Below are 14,371 nucleotides of genomic sequence, written 5' to 3' on the forward strand. Positions count from 1 at the left end.
CATTCCAGGCATCTTTTTTGACCACAACGCAATAAGATTAGGTGTCAATAACAGGAGAAAAACTATTAAAAGTTCCAACATATGGAGGCTGAACAACACGCTGCTGAATAACCAACAAATCACAGAACAAATAAAAAAAGAAATCAAAATATGCATAGAAATGAATGAAAATGAAAACACAACAACCCAAAACCTGCGGGACACTGTAAAAACAGTGCTAAGGGGAAAGTTCATAGCAATACAGGCATACCTCAAGAAACAAGAAAAAAGTCAAATAAATAACCTAACTTTACACCTAAAGCAACTAGAAAAGGAAGAAATGAAGAACCCCAGAGTTAGTAGAAGGAAAGAAATCTTGCAAATTAGGGCAGAAATAAATGCAAAAGAAACAAAAGAGGCCATAGCAAAAATCAACAAAGCCAAAAGCTGGTTCTTTGAGAAGACAAATAAAATTGACAAACCAGGAGACCGGAGCCACGAGCACCACCAGGGCAGCAGCCACCGCCGCCGCCGCCACTGGGCTGAGGAGCCGGAGACGCAGGCTGACGAGGTGGCGGTGGCAGCGGAGCGGGAGCAGGGACCGGGCGCGGGCAGAGCACAGCGGTGCGTACTCTAAAGAACAAGCCTTCAGATATCTTTGCCATATTGACTCTGAGCCATCAGGGGACTCAGGCTTATGAGGAGGTACTGTCACACAAAGCAGTGTCTAGTGAAGACGACAAGAACGAGGGGAAAGGATCGGAAGAAGAAGCTAAAATACTGTAGAAAACCATGAGACCTATCGGATCTTTTGCTAATGATGATCGCCATGTAATGGTGAAACATTCGACAATTTATCCATCTCTGGAGGAAGTTGAAGCTGTTCAGAATATGGTATCTACTGTTGAGTGTGCTCTTAAACATGTCTCAGATTGGCTGGATGAAACAAGTAAAGGCACAAAAGCAGAGGGGGAGACAGAAGTAAAGAGGGAAGAGGCTGTAGACACCTATTCCAAGGATCAAGGTGGTCGGACATTGTGTGGTGTAATGAGGATTGGCCTGGTTGCAAAAGGCTTGTTGATTAAAGATGATATGGACTTGGAGCTGGTTTTAATGTGCAAAGCCAAACCCACAGAAACCCTGTTAAATACAGTCAAAGATAATCTTCCTATTCAGACTCAGAAACTCACAGAAGAGAAATATCAAATGGAACAATGTGTCGATGAGGCATCTATTATAATTCGGAATACAAAAGAACCTATGCTAACTTTGAAGGTGATACTTCCCCTCTAATTAGAGACGAATTGGAGAAGAATGATGGAGAAAAGCTTGCGATGAAAGATCCTCCGGATTTATTGGACAGGCAGAAATGCCTGAATGCCTTGCCGTCTCTTCGACATGCCAAATGGTTTCAGGCAAGGGCAAATGGATTAAAGTCATGTGTAATTGTCCTCTGCATTCTCCGTGATTTGTGCAACAGAGTCCCCGCATGGGCACCATTAAAAGGATGGCCACTAGAGCTTATACGTGAACAGTCTATAGGTACTTGTAATAGAACTTTGGGCGCTGGGGAGGCCTTGAGACTAGTAATGGAGTGTTTGGCATCTGGAATTCTACTTCCTGGGGGTCCTGGTCTTCATGATCCTTGTGAGCGAGATCCAACAGATGCTCTGAGCTATATCACCATCCAGCAAAAAGAAGATATTACCCACAGTGCACAGCATGCACTCAGACTATCAGCCTTTGGTCAGATTTATAAAGTGCTGGAGAGGGACCCCCTTCCATCTAGCAAGCCTTTTCAGTAATATTCCTGGTCAGTTACTGATAAAGAAGGTGCTGGGTCTTCAGCTCTGAAGAGGCCATTTGAAGATGGATTAGGGGATGATAAAGATCCCAATAAGAAGATGAAATGAAACTTAAGGAAAATTCTGGATAGTAAAGCAATAGACCGTATGAATGCACTAATGAGGCTGAATAGATCAGGCCTGGGCTTCAGTACAAGCTCTTATCTCAGTCTGGCCCTGTCCATGCCCCAGTCTTCACAATGTCTGTAGATGTGGATGGTACAACATACGAAGCCTCAGGACCATCCAAGAAAACAGAGAAGCTTAACATAGCAGTGAAAGTACTGCAGGCAATGGGATATCCAACGGGCTTTGATGCAGATATTGAATGTATGAGTTCCGATGAAAAGTCAGATAACGAAGGCAAAAATGAAACAGTGTCTTCAAACTCAAGCAATAATACTGGAAATTCTACAACTGAAACCTCCAGTACCTTAGAGGTAAGAACTCAGGGCCCTATTCTCACAGCAGGTGGCAAAAATCCTGTCATGGAGCTCAATGAAAAAAGAAGAGGTCTCAAGTATGAACTCATCTCGGAGACTGGTGGAAGCCATGACAAACGCTTTGTGATGGAGGTAGAAGTGGATGGATAAAAATTCAGAGGTGCAGGTCCAAATAAGAAAGTGGCAAAGGCAAGTGCAGCTTTAGCTGCCCTGGAGAAACTGTTTTCTGGACCCAATGCAGCGAATAATAAGAAAAAGAAGATTATCCCTCAGGCAAAGGGTGTTGTGTATACAGCTTTGTCTGCAGCAGTCCAAGCTGTTCAGGGCAGAGGAAGAGGAACTCTAATAAGGGGGGCTTTTTTTGGGGCCACAGCTGCTCCCAGCTACATAGCTCCAGGCTATGGAACACCCTATGGCTACAGCACAGCTGCCCCTGCCTATGGTTTACCCAAGAGAATGGTTCTGTTACCCGTTATGAAATTCCCAACATATCCTGTTCCCCACTACTCATTCTTTTAGCAAATGACAGAAGCTAATTCCTATTCCAACAACAACCCAGTACATACAGAAAAAGCCTTTTTATCCTGCTTTCTTTGAACACATACGTGATCAAAATTATTTGTAAAGAACATCTTTTCCTACTTTTTGATTTTAACAAATGCAAATTTAGTTCTCTAAAACTTGAAAACAAACAAAAAAGAAACTAGTTCTGTGAAACGGTACCTCATTTCCGGAAAATAACTTATACCAGCCCTTCTGTTCTAGGGAAATAAGTCTAGCAGTTCAAAGTTTAAGTTTTAAGAGGAATATCAGATTATGTAAAATTAAATTTGTGAAGGATGTATAGAGTCTCAAACACTGATCACAAATAAACTGCTTTGTTGTAAAAAACAAAATTGACAAACCATTAGCCAGACTTATCAAGAAACAAAGGGAGAAAAATCAAATCAGAATTAGAAATGACAACGGAGAAATCACAGCAGACAACACAGAAATACAAAGGATCATAAGTGACTATTATCAGCAACTATATGCAAATAAAATGGACAACTTGGAAAACATTCTTGAATCTTCTCTGTCAGTAATTTCACCTCTTTCATCAACACCAAATATCCAGATATAACCAGTGAGCAAATCCCACTAATTCTATTCACTTATCTCTTAAATTTCCCTGCTGCCAATCCCCAAATTTAATGCCCAGTTCCTGTACTCGTAATCTCCTGTTAGGACTATGGTGATAATCTTCTAGCACTCTTCTCCACCTCCAGCCTCACACTTCTAATCCATTCTGTATACTACCAATGCAACAATCTTTCCAGTCATCACAAATGTTTAAAACCTCCCAGTAGCTCCAATATGTCATACTAACGTTTTGCCCAGTTTTCTATAGGGCAGAGTTTCCTCAGGGTGGAGTTTTGACACTGGGAAGAGTGATCCAGCGATGTGTTAGAAAATCAATGTAGTCAGTCAAAACCAGGATTTTAAACAAAATAAAATGAAATAGACTAGAAACATAAGGTTAGAATATAAAGTATGCATTTATTACCTCATAAGATGCAATAGTTGGTAAAATTTTAATTTTTTGTGTTTATGCTCATGTAATAGAAAATACATTTTATTATGAATTGTGCCTTAAAAAGTTTGAAAAGTACTTCTGTAGATCATATATATCTCTTTATAATCTTGCTTTTGCCTATTTTTCTACTCTAAAACTCTGAAGTTTCAGCCAGTTTCTGTTAGAATGATTAAGTCATACTGTTTTTTGCCTTGAGAGAATCTCATAGTATTCTCCTGATGAAATGTTTCCCCTCACACCTTCTGGTCATACTACTCATTTTTCAAAATGCATCTTCTGCTTCCATGCACTCTCCTCCTTGCGATCCTATTACTCCATCTCTCACTGGCTGCACTGAACAGGTCTGAAATAGCTTTGTGATGTAGAACTGTTAGATTCTTATCATTTGATCTCCAAGAGTATGAGGTAAGCAATAGATAGCTATTTCCCAATAACTGAAATTAATTAGGCAGCAAGCCAACTCTCCCACAAATTCCTCTAGAAATTATCAAATAGTCACAAACCCTCTATGAGCTCAGAAAATCCTGCCTTTCATTTCTTTTGCTTAGAGCAAATTCTACAATAAGAATTTAGGAAGATGGCAATGACGACCCTGTATGCAAGACAGGGAAAGAGACACAGATGTGTATAACAGACTTTTGGACTCAGAGGGAGAGGGAGAGGGTGGGATGATTTGGGAGAATGACATTCTAACATGTATACTATCATGTGAATTGAATCCCCAGTCTATGTCTGACGCAGGATGCAGCATGCTTGGGGCTGGTGCATGGGGATGACCCAGAAAGATGTTATGGGGAGGGAGGTGGGAGGGGGGTTCATGTTTGGGAATGCATATAAGAATTAAAGATTTTAAAATTTAAAAAATAAAAAACTAAAAAAAAAAATTGCATAAAAGGTAGTCCAAGCCTCATCTGAACTGTTTTGTTTGAAAGTAAGCCTACAGAGCATTTCCTTGGTGTATGGAACATATATTAGGCTGGCTAGATTCTTATACCTATTAATACAAATTAGAAGGATGGCTCCAAAAATCTTTTGTTCAGATAACATGTTTCCAATATTATTAATTACATCAATGAAAATCCATACCTAACAATAATTAGCTAGTATACCATTAATTTTACAAATGTAGATTACAATGATGTAAAATAACAAAACCTCTTGATTTGATCAAGTTAAAGATAGCAGAGGCTTGTAGTTCTCCCTAGAATGACATTTCATATTAAGATGATCTGATTCTGGACAGTGAATTTCAGATTGGGGAATGCTTTAAACTCTAATTTGAACTGTTATTTGCCTGATATCATCCTATCTATGACTGAAATATTTTAAATTATAGACATTGCTACACCAAAACAATTATCATTAATATGCCTTGACTGTTTAATCATGATATATTTAAAAATGAATTCAGTTTGTAAGTACACTAGTAATGATGACTGTGAAAGTCCAAAGTGAGTGTATGTGTGTGTGTGTGTGTGTGTGTATGAGAGAGAGATCTATTCATTAGAGTACGTAGCTGCTAAAACAGAATAAGGCATAAAGTTCACATAACAAACCAAGCAAAACTACAAGAGAAAAATATTTCCCTGAAGAGAACTTAATACTGTTAAAGCTTGTAGCCCATATCCAGGCAAATTAAATCATTCTTTTTTCCTATATTCCTACTGCATCATGTACACTTTACTATTTTAAGTATTGTAATTGGAACAGGATGCCTGAATACAACACTTCTCTCCCCATATTTGAATGAGCTTTCTACAATATAAATGTCAGAATTCCAAAGTGATTATGAATCTTTCACTTCCATGTACAGAATTAAGTTTCCAAGAAATTGTATCCTGGTAGACCCAGGGACGGGGGAGCCTGGTAGGCTGTTGTCTATGGGGTCGCACAGAGTCGGACATGACTGAAGTGACTTAGCAGCAGCAGCAGCAGACCCAGGAGCCCAATAACATTTGTAAGAAGGGGACAGGGACCATGAAAAGAAGTGATTGGTGAATAGAGAAAATTGTTACCCTAATCACAGCTCCAATCATTCCTTTCAGGGAAGTGAAGGAGGATGTAACCTATAAAATGTACCAAGGTTAGGTGTTTAATTGGGGAAAAGAAAACAGACAGTGGACTAAGGACTTCCAGAGGAAGAGAATGGTAGAGAGACTAACTGCTTTGGTGGTGGAGTCAGAGAGTAAGGGCTGCTCCACTTCATTAGGATATAATTAAAAACCAAAATATCCTCTCAGCCCATAAATCCTCTTCACAAAAGAGAAAATAAAACAATTCTATTACTGAATAAGCATTAAACCAGAATATGAAGCCCATTAAAGCAACCTGCTAAAGAGTTTGCAAAGACAGAAAGGAATCTCAATGTTTCACATAGTCAATGAGATACAACACATTGCATGGGTGATCTCAAACATATTAGTACTCAAATACAAGGACCTGACAGCAACATTCATCACACATAGTTCATCCCAAATTCACTTGATAATTGGGGTAACTGTGTTAACTAGTTGGCTTTATTCAAAGGAAAAACAGTCTTTCGTACTATTATGAGAGAAGTTAGTTTTGCAACTTTGGTGCTAGGTGGCACCATCCTGCCACTGGGAGATAGAAGCGATATTTTCCTTGATTTTGAATCAAAGAGATAGCCTCCAAGTGCTTAAGAAAGACATTTCTAGGTTGTAAATCTGGTTTACTTAGCCTTTAAAAATAATTTACATAGATCTCTAAGGGACAGAAAAAGAAAGTACAGTTTTCTAAATAAATATTCTGAAAGAAAAAAAGGGAGGTTTTCTTTCTCTTTTGGCATTAGGGAAAATTATTGTTATTTTTAAAGATGTATATTTAGTCATAACTGAAATCAGTCTGTTTGCCTAAAATCCACTGAGACAAGGGATAGGTGAAAGCTTCCTGCTGATCAGATATGAACAAGAGAGAAAAATCCATGTGGGGTTAGTCAAATGTCCTGTTCTATAAGGTGTGAAAGAACAGTCAAAATGGAGTCGATATTGCTAAGAGAGCTAAAATTATTGAGGAAGGTAATTGAGGAAGTGTGACTTATGCATATTTCAGGCCAATGGAATCTGATGTTTGACCATGTTGTCTTAAGGTATTCATCCAGAACACCTGCCAGTGTTTCAGAAACTCAACATATTTACCAAACATTCTAAAATAATTTTTGACAACTTTTATCCCTTAAGGACAGGTATTTTCCTTCTTGGTCAGAATCAATCATATTTCTGCCAGACAAATTAAACAACATTGTCCCTTTTGCCTTTTTTAAGTGTTCTTCTTTTTTTTTTTTAATGTGGGCTATTTTTAAAGTATTTATTGAATTTGTTACAATACTGCTTCTGTTCTATGTTTTGTTTTGTGTTTTTTTTTTGGCCCTGAGGCATATGGATCTTAGCTCCCTGACCAAGGATACAACCTGCACCCCCTGGCTTTTGACTTCATAAGCCCCTAAACTTATTTTTTTCCCTGGACCACTCATAGTTTGACCTAAATCTGTCTCCTAAATTGCAGTTCTAAGATCCCCAATAAATCTCTTTGTTCTCTACAACATTGATATTGATAATTGTTCAAAAAGGGTCATGTGAGGGTGACAGGGGCCTCAGTAGAAAGTCTTGAAAGTCACACACTTGATGGTCAGCGACTGTGGAAGAAGCCAACAAAGGTACCCAAAGTAAAGGTGCTTCTGCCCACTTCAAAGAAGCAGTGAAGATAAGGCTCAACAAAAAATATGAAGAACACTGATAAATAATTGGCTTCTCTCACAAAACAGGCCCATCCAGGGAGGCCACTTAAAATACATGCAAGGCTCAAAGGAGTGAAACTAGCACCTAAGAGTTATCCTATCCTCTTACTTCTTCTTCGCCCCTAGGTTTTGAACCTGGCAAGGAGCACGCTGGTTGCTAATCACTGGAGATGAGGTCTGGAGATGAGAATAGAAAGCACACCTGCCTTCCTGCAAATGCTTAGCCTGAAAGAAGAGGGAGATTTCCTGCTCCTCAGATATATGGGAAACTTGTATAGCTACCTTTGTATATATGTTTGTTTTCTTTATTATAACTAAGGAGTACTCATTATATAAAGTAATAAAAAAAAACAGAAAGAGATAAATGGGGGGGAGGGATAGCAGAATTATGTATTATCCCCCTCTAATGAAACATTTCCTGTATAAAATTAAAGTTTATCTCCAGTACCTATAAAATTATATAGTCTGCTGATTCATTTGAAAACACCCTGATGCTGGGAAAGATTGAGGGCAGGAGGAGAAGGGGATGACAGAGGATGAGATGATTAGATGGCATCACCGACTCAATGGACATGGGTTTGGGTGGACTCCGGGAGTTGGTGATGCACAGGGAGGCCTGGTGTGCTGCGGCTCATGGGGTTGCAAAGAGTTGGACACAACTGAGCAACTGAACTGAACTCTTCATTAAGAATGCAGATTAATAGCCAAGAGTATATTCCTTGGCCCTTCAACACTAAGCTCAGCTATTCAATCAGTGTATGCCATTCGGCAAGTTATTTTACTCTCTTCCTTAATTTTCTTAGACAAAAAGTGAAGCCAAAAATAACCTACATAATTGAGTTGTGGTAAAGGTTAGTAGCAGATTATTAGTGAAAGTGAAGCCGCTCAGTTGTGTCCGACTCTTGGCGACCCCACCGACCGCAGCCTACCAGGCTCCTCCGTCCGTGGGATTTTCCAGGCAAGAGTACTGGAGTGGGTTGCCACTGCCTTCTCCAAAGTAAAGTATATAACAACACATATAACATGCAAGACTTGTTTTAAGTTTATATCTGGGTGGGAGGGCAGGGCAGCAATATTAAGAAAGTAACTTCACTGCTAACGTTCAGATACACGAAAATACTATGTAATGAAATGAATTAGGTTTTGCTTAAGTAGGGCTTCCCTGGTGGCTCAGATGGTGGAAAACATCCACTGCAATGCAGGAGACCTAGATTCGATCCCTATTTATCACAAGCTGGACATATATAAACCAAATTGAGTTAATGTTCTTAACAAGTAACAAGAATTTCCCAATACCTGCTATGGACTATTGAAAATTAGAAGTACTTGCTAAGAAAATAGATCTTAACTGTTCTCCCAACACACACAATGATAGTTATGAGAGGTGATGGAGGTATCAACTTACTGTAGTAATCATTTTATAATATAAATAAGTATCAAATCATCACATTGTACATCTTAAATTTACACAATGATATATGTCAATTATATCTAATAAAGTTGGAAGAAATACAAGAGGAAAAACAAGAAAATGGAAAGTGTAAACCAGCCCCAATCCTTGAATGTAGATTTAATATAAATTGCAAATTTTCCCTTTCTGAAATTTCTGCCATAATTTGTATGTGGCATAATATTCATATGTATATAGTTTGTACTCATCTAATTATTTCCTTTGTATAATTTATAATAAATAAAGTTACTATGCCAAAGGGTAATAGAATGATAATAAAATTTCTAAACAAAGAAACAATGTTTTTTTTTCCTCTTCTCTCCCCTTCATTCTGCACAAGACCTGACACATAAAAGGCACTGATTGAAAGAAAGATATAATAACTTAACACATGAATATCAGAATGAATGAATTCATAAATGATTGTATGAGTAAATTAGATAGATACATAAATTAAGGATTGTCTTTCTCAGGACACTGCTTTTTATGTAATACAGGTTCAGTTTTCTGATAGCTGGGATAAAGCCTTATAGCATTTGGATATAACCAAGTTTTAAACAAAATTTTGCTAAAATTTTTTAACTAGATATAATACTTAGTAAACTATTCATATCATAATAAATATAAAGCTTCCTTTTAAGGAATCTTTAACAGAGCAAATTCATGCAACATTAAACCTTACTGTAGAGCTTTCTGGAATTGGCCCAATAATTCAGTTTACAGAAATTGTGGAACTTTGGTTTTGTTTCATTACAGAATTAGCAGTTACACTAATGACTAAGAAATTGCTCTTGCTGCACATGAGTACAAACATTATAAAACAAAAATGACTGCTTAGCTTGGAGGTTCCCAAAATTTTTTGCACATTAGCATCACTTTGGAATCTTTAAAAAATTTCAAAGCTCAAGACCCACCCTAGACCATTTAAACCTCTGAAGGTGAAACATAGACATTCTTCTTTCTTTTTATTTTTTTGTATTTTACTTTTATTGTGGCATTCCAGCTGATTATAGGCAAGTTTGTGAATCAATGGCTTAACATATGGTTCAAGTTTCTGACTTACATTAGCATTAAGAGCAGGCACTCTGCAATAATTTTAATACTCCACCAAGCACCATTAAAGCTTTATTTTCATGTCTACTAAATCTGCTATGGAGAAAGATATATCTTTGGAAATCGTAATGTGCATATTTATTACACTTTTACTATTGCTGTACCAAGTGGCAAAAGTGTATTTATCTGTCATGGAAATAGCCACATCTGACTAGACATGCAAATGTTATATTTACAACTGTTTAGCCTCATGTTATAATACTGATAAATAAACCCCATGAATATATTTAAGTATTCCAGTTTATAATCCAGCTTAATGTAATCTCAGATTACTTTTTTTAAAAAACAGAAACTTTTACATTTCTTAAGACTTCAAATTATATTTTTAACAAAGAAGAACCTAAGTTTCTTTGCCATCATTCTTGTAATATCTCTGCATTCTCAAATTCTCACCACATCTTAAATGAAGAAATAACCATCATCCAAAAATATTATGTTCTTACCTCATAAATATACTCCTAGGTTAACAAATATCTTAGGGAACATAAAGAAAAGGCAAAGACAATATGCTTGTTTTTTAACACAGGAAACATTTTTTAAGAATTGTCCCCCTCCATTTCCTGGTTGAAGTTTTATTTCCTTCTGGTATCTAAACAGGGAAGAGTGAAGAGATAAGGAAAAATAGGGTAAATCTGACTTGGATATGTTTTTTCTCTCTCTTGTTTGGCAGATGCTAGAGTTCATATTCCTGGGTGGGTCTAGAAGATGGTTAAAGCTGATATCCTGCCTTTTAGCACACTATCAGTGGCTATTCAGAGGTTCCCTGCTGGACTTCTTTCTCCTTAGTTCCAGTGATCTAGGTGGAGGTATTTGGTGACTTCTTTTTCAAACCATGAAAGTGAAAGTGAAGTCGCTCAGTCGTGTCCGACTCTTTGCGACCCCATGGACTGTAGCCTACCAGGCTCCTTAGTCCATGGAATTTTCTAGGCAAGAGTACTGGAGCGGGTTGCCATTTCCTTCTCCAGGGGATCTTCCCAACCCAGGGATCGAACCCGGGTCTCCTACACTACAGGCAGACGCTTTACCATCTGAGCCACATAGACTATCATATTTATGTTGAGGGCCACTATCAATTACTGGGGTTGCTAAGAGAGGAGAGCCAAGATTCCCACATAATCACTCTGTCCTGATGGATGTGTCTGATGCAGGGGAAACATGTCTCATGAATTACTGATCCCCAGGAATCTTGGTCAGCGTCAAGACAGCATCACTCTCAAACTTCTTACCACAAAAGCTAGTTAGCCAAATCACTTCTAACCTTCTAAGTTTCTATGGGCTGCATCCCAGGCCTGTTTCTGGATAGAGATGCAAAGAATACTTTCTCTCTCTCTCTCTCTCTCTCTCTCTCTCTCTTTTTTTTTGTAAAATTTGTATATTCAGAGAAGTTATTTTCATACATTTACTTAGGTACCTGGCATTTATTTTCTCATGCTTCAGACAAAACTAAGATGAATCCCATTCTAATATTTTGCTAGTTATTCTCCTGTGTTTGTATGTTTTGTCTCTAAGTCTTTTATGGAAAAAGTTATCAAAAAATGCAAATAGACATACTTATACTACATGTAAATAATAAAAGTTAGAGCTGACAAGCCTGTTAAAATCTTATTGATCTGTGCTCTTGAGGTCAGGAAGGTAGATACATAATAAAGAACTATAAAGTGCTAATAAATACAAAAGGAGATATGTTCTCATTTAGGAGATTGTTCATATGTACAATATGTTCATCTCCAAGTTGTTGGAAACACATTCTCTTTTCCTGATGTTTTCAACCACACAGTTTTACTTAGAACCTATTTATTGTAATAGCTCTAGATAAGTCAGTACAAGAGGTAAAAGCAGATAATTCAAATGCCATTTCAAGATAAAGTAACTCCAGGTATTCTGGGGTTATCTTTACTTTCCTTAGAAATTTCCTAATGAAATGTAATTATAATACCTAGGAAGCAAAGAAATAAATTTTGATTGTCAATTACTTGTATGTAAACCAATAACTACATGTTGTCTTCTAAAAAATGTTCCTTTATTTCTAATTTAATTGACCATTTGAATTTTATAACATGAGCTATGAAGAACTGATGCTTTCCAACTGTGGTGCTGCGGAAGACTCCTAAGAGTCCCTTGGACAGCAAAGAGATCAAACCAGTCAATCTAAAAGGAAATCAGCCTTGAATATTCATTGGAAGGAATGATGCTGATGCCGAAGCTCCAATACTTTGGTCACCTGGTGCAAACAGCCAACTCACTGGAAAAGACTCTGATGCTGAGAAACATTGAGGGCAAAAGAAGAAGAGGGCTGCAGAGGATGAGATGGTGAAATAACATTACTGACTCACTGGACGTGAGTCTGAACAAATCCCAGGCAATGGTGGACAGGGAAGGCTGGCTTGCTGCAATCCTCAGGGTCACAAAGAGTCAGGCACCACTTAGTGACTGAACAACAACAAGAACAACATACCTATTTTGACACTGCTACCATGGCTGTCATATTTCTTGATTCTTAAAATCCTAGTGCTCAATATCTGTGTATTCAGTAATAACTAAACAAAAAATGTTTTAGAGATTGCTAAGTCAATAGCTTTCTATATTTATGAGTTTGTATCAAGAAGAGATGGCAAGAATACACAGAAGAACTCTACAAAGAAGATCTTCACGACCCAGATAATCACAATGGTGTGATCACTTACCTAGAGCCAGACATCCTGGAATGTGAAGTCAAGTGGGCCTTAGAAAGCATCACTACAAACAAAGCTAGTGGAGGTGATGGAATTCCAGTTGAGCTATTTCAAATCCTGAAAGATGATGCTGTGAAAGTGCTGTGCTCAATATGCCAGCAAATTTGGAAAACTCAGCAGTGGCCAGAGGACTGGAAAAGGTCAGTTTTCATTGCAATCCCAAAGAAAGGCAATGCCAAAGAATACTCAAACTACCACACAATTGGACTCATCTCACACGCTAGTAAAATAATGCTTAAAATTCTCCAAGCCAGGCTTCAGTGATACATGAACTGTGAACGTCCTGATGTTCAAGCTGGATTTAGAAAAGGCAGAGGAACCAGATATCAAATTGCCAACATCTGCTGGATCATCAAAAAAGCAAGAGAGTTCCAGAAAAACATTGATTTCTGCTTTATTGACTATGCCAAAGCCTTTGACTGTGTGGATGACAATAAACTGTGGGAAAGTCTGAAAGAGATGGGAATACCAGACCACTTAACCTGCCTCTTAAGAAGTCTGTATGCAGGTCAGGAAGCAACAGTTAGAATTGGACATGGAACAACAGACTGGTTCCAAATAGGAAAAAGGAGTACGTCAAGGCTGTATATAGTCACCCTGCTTATTTAACTTCTATGCAGAGTACATCATGAGAAATGCTGGGCTGGAGGAAGCACAAGTTGGAATCAAGTTTGCTGGGAGAAATATCAATAACCTCAGATATGCAGATGACACCACCCTTATGGCATAAAATGAAGAAGAACTAAAGAGCCTCTTGATGAAAGTGAAAGAGGAGAGTGAAAAAGTTGGCTTAAACCTCAACATTGAGAAAACTAAGATCACGGCATCCGGTCCCATCACTTCACGCAGATGGCAAAACTGGAAACAGTGGCTGACCTTATTTTTCTGGGCTCCAAAATCACTGCAGATGGTGATTGCAGCCATGAAATTAAAAGAGGCTTACTCCTTGGAAGGAAAGTTATGACCAACCTAGATAGCATATTAAAAAGCAGAGACATTACTTTCCCAACAAAGGTCTGTCTAGTCAAGGCAATGGTTTTTCCAGTTGTCATGTATGGATGTGAGAATTAGACTGTGAAGAAAGCTGAGCACTAAAGAATTGATGCTTTTGAACTATGGTGTTGGAGAGACTCTTGAGGATCCCTTGGACTGCAAGAAGATCCAACCAGTCCATCCTAAAGGAGATCAGTCCTGGGTGTTCATTGGAAGGACTGATGTTTAAGCTGAAACTCCAATACTTTTGCCACCTGATGCAAAGAGCTGACTCATTGGAAAAGACCCTGGTGCTGGGAGGGATTGGGGGCAGGAGGAGAAGGGGATGACAGAGGATGAGATGGTTGGATGGCATCATTGACTCAATGGATGTGGGTTTTGGTGGACTCCAGGAGTTGGTGATGGACAGGGAGGCCTGGTGTGCTGCAGTTCATGGGGTCACAAGGAGTTGGACATGACTGAGCGGCTGACTGAACTGAATCAC

The 14,371-nt window shown here is 38.3% G+C and overlaps 1 pseudogene; it reads left to right on the forward strand.

Moving 5' to 3' along the window:
- Positions 1 to 613: 613 nt before the first annotated feature.
- On the forward strand, positions 614 to 2,831 carry LOC138439719 (spermatid perinuclear RNA-binding protein pseudogene; annotated as a pseudogene).
- Positions 2,832 to 14,371: the final 11,540 nt, after the last annotated feature.

Source organism: Ovis canadensis, chromosome 4 (assembly GCF_042477335.2).
Source record: "Ovis canadensis isolate MfBH-ARS-UI-01 breed Bighorn chromosome 4, ARS-UI_OviCan_v2, whole genome shotgun sequence".
NCBI classification, from domain to species: Eukaryota; Metazoa; Chordata; class Mammalia; order Artiodactyla; family Bovidae; genus Ovis; species Ovis canadensis.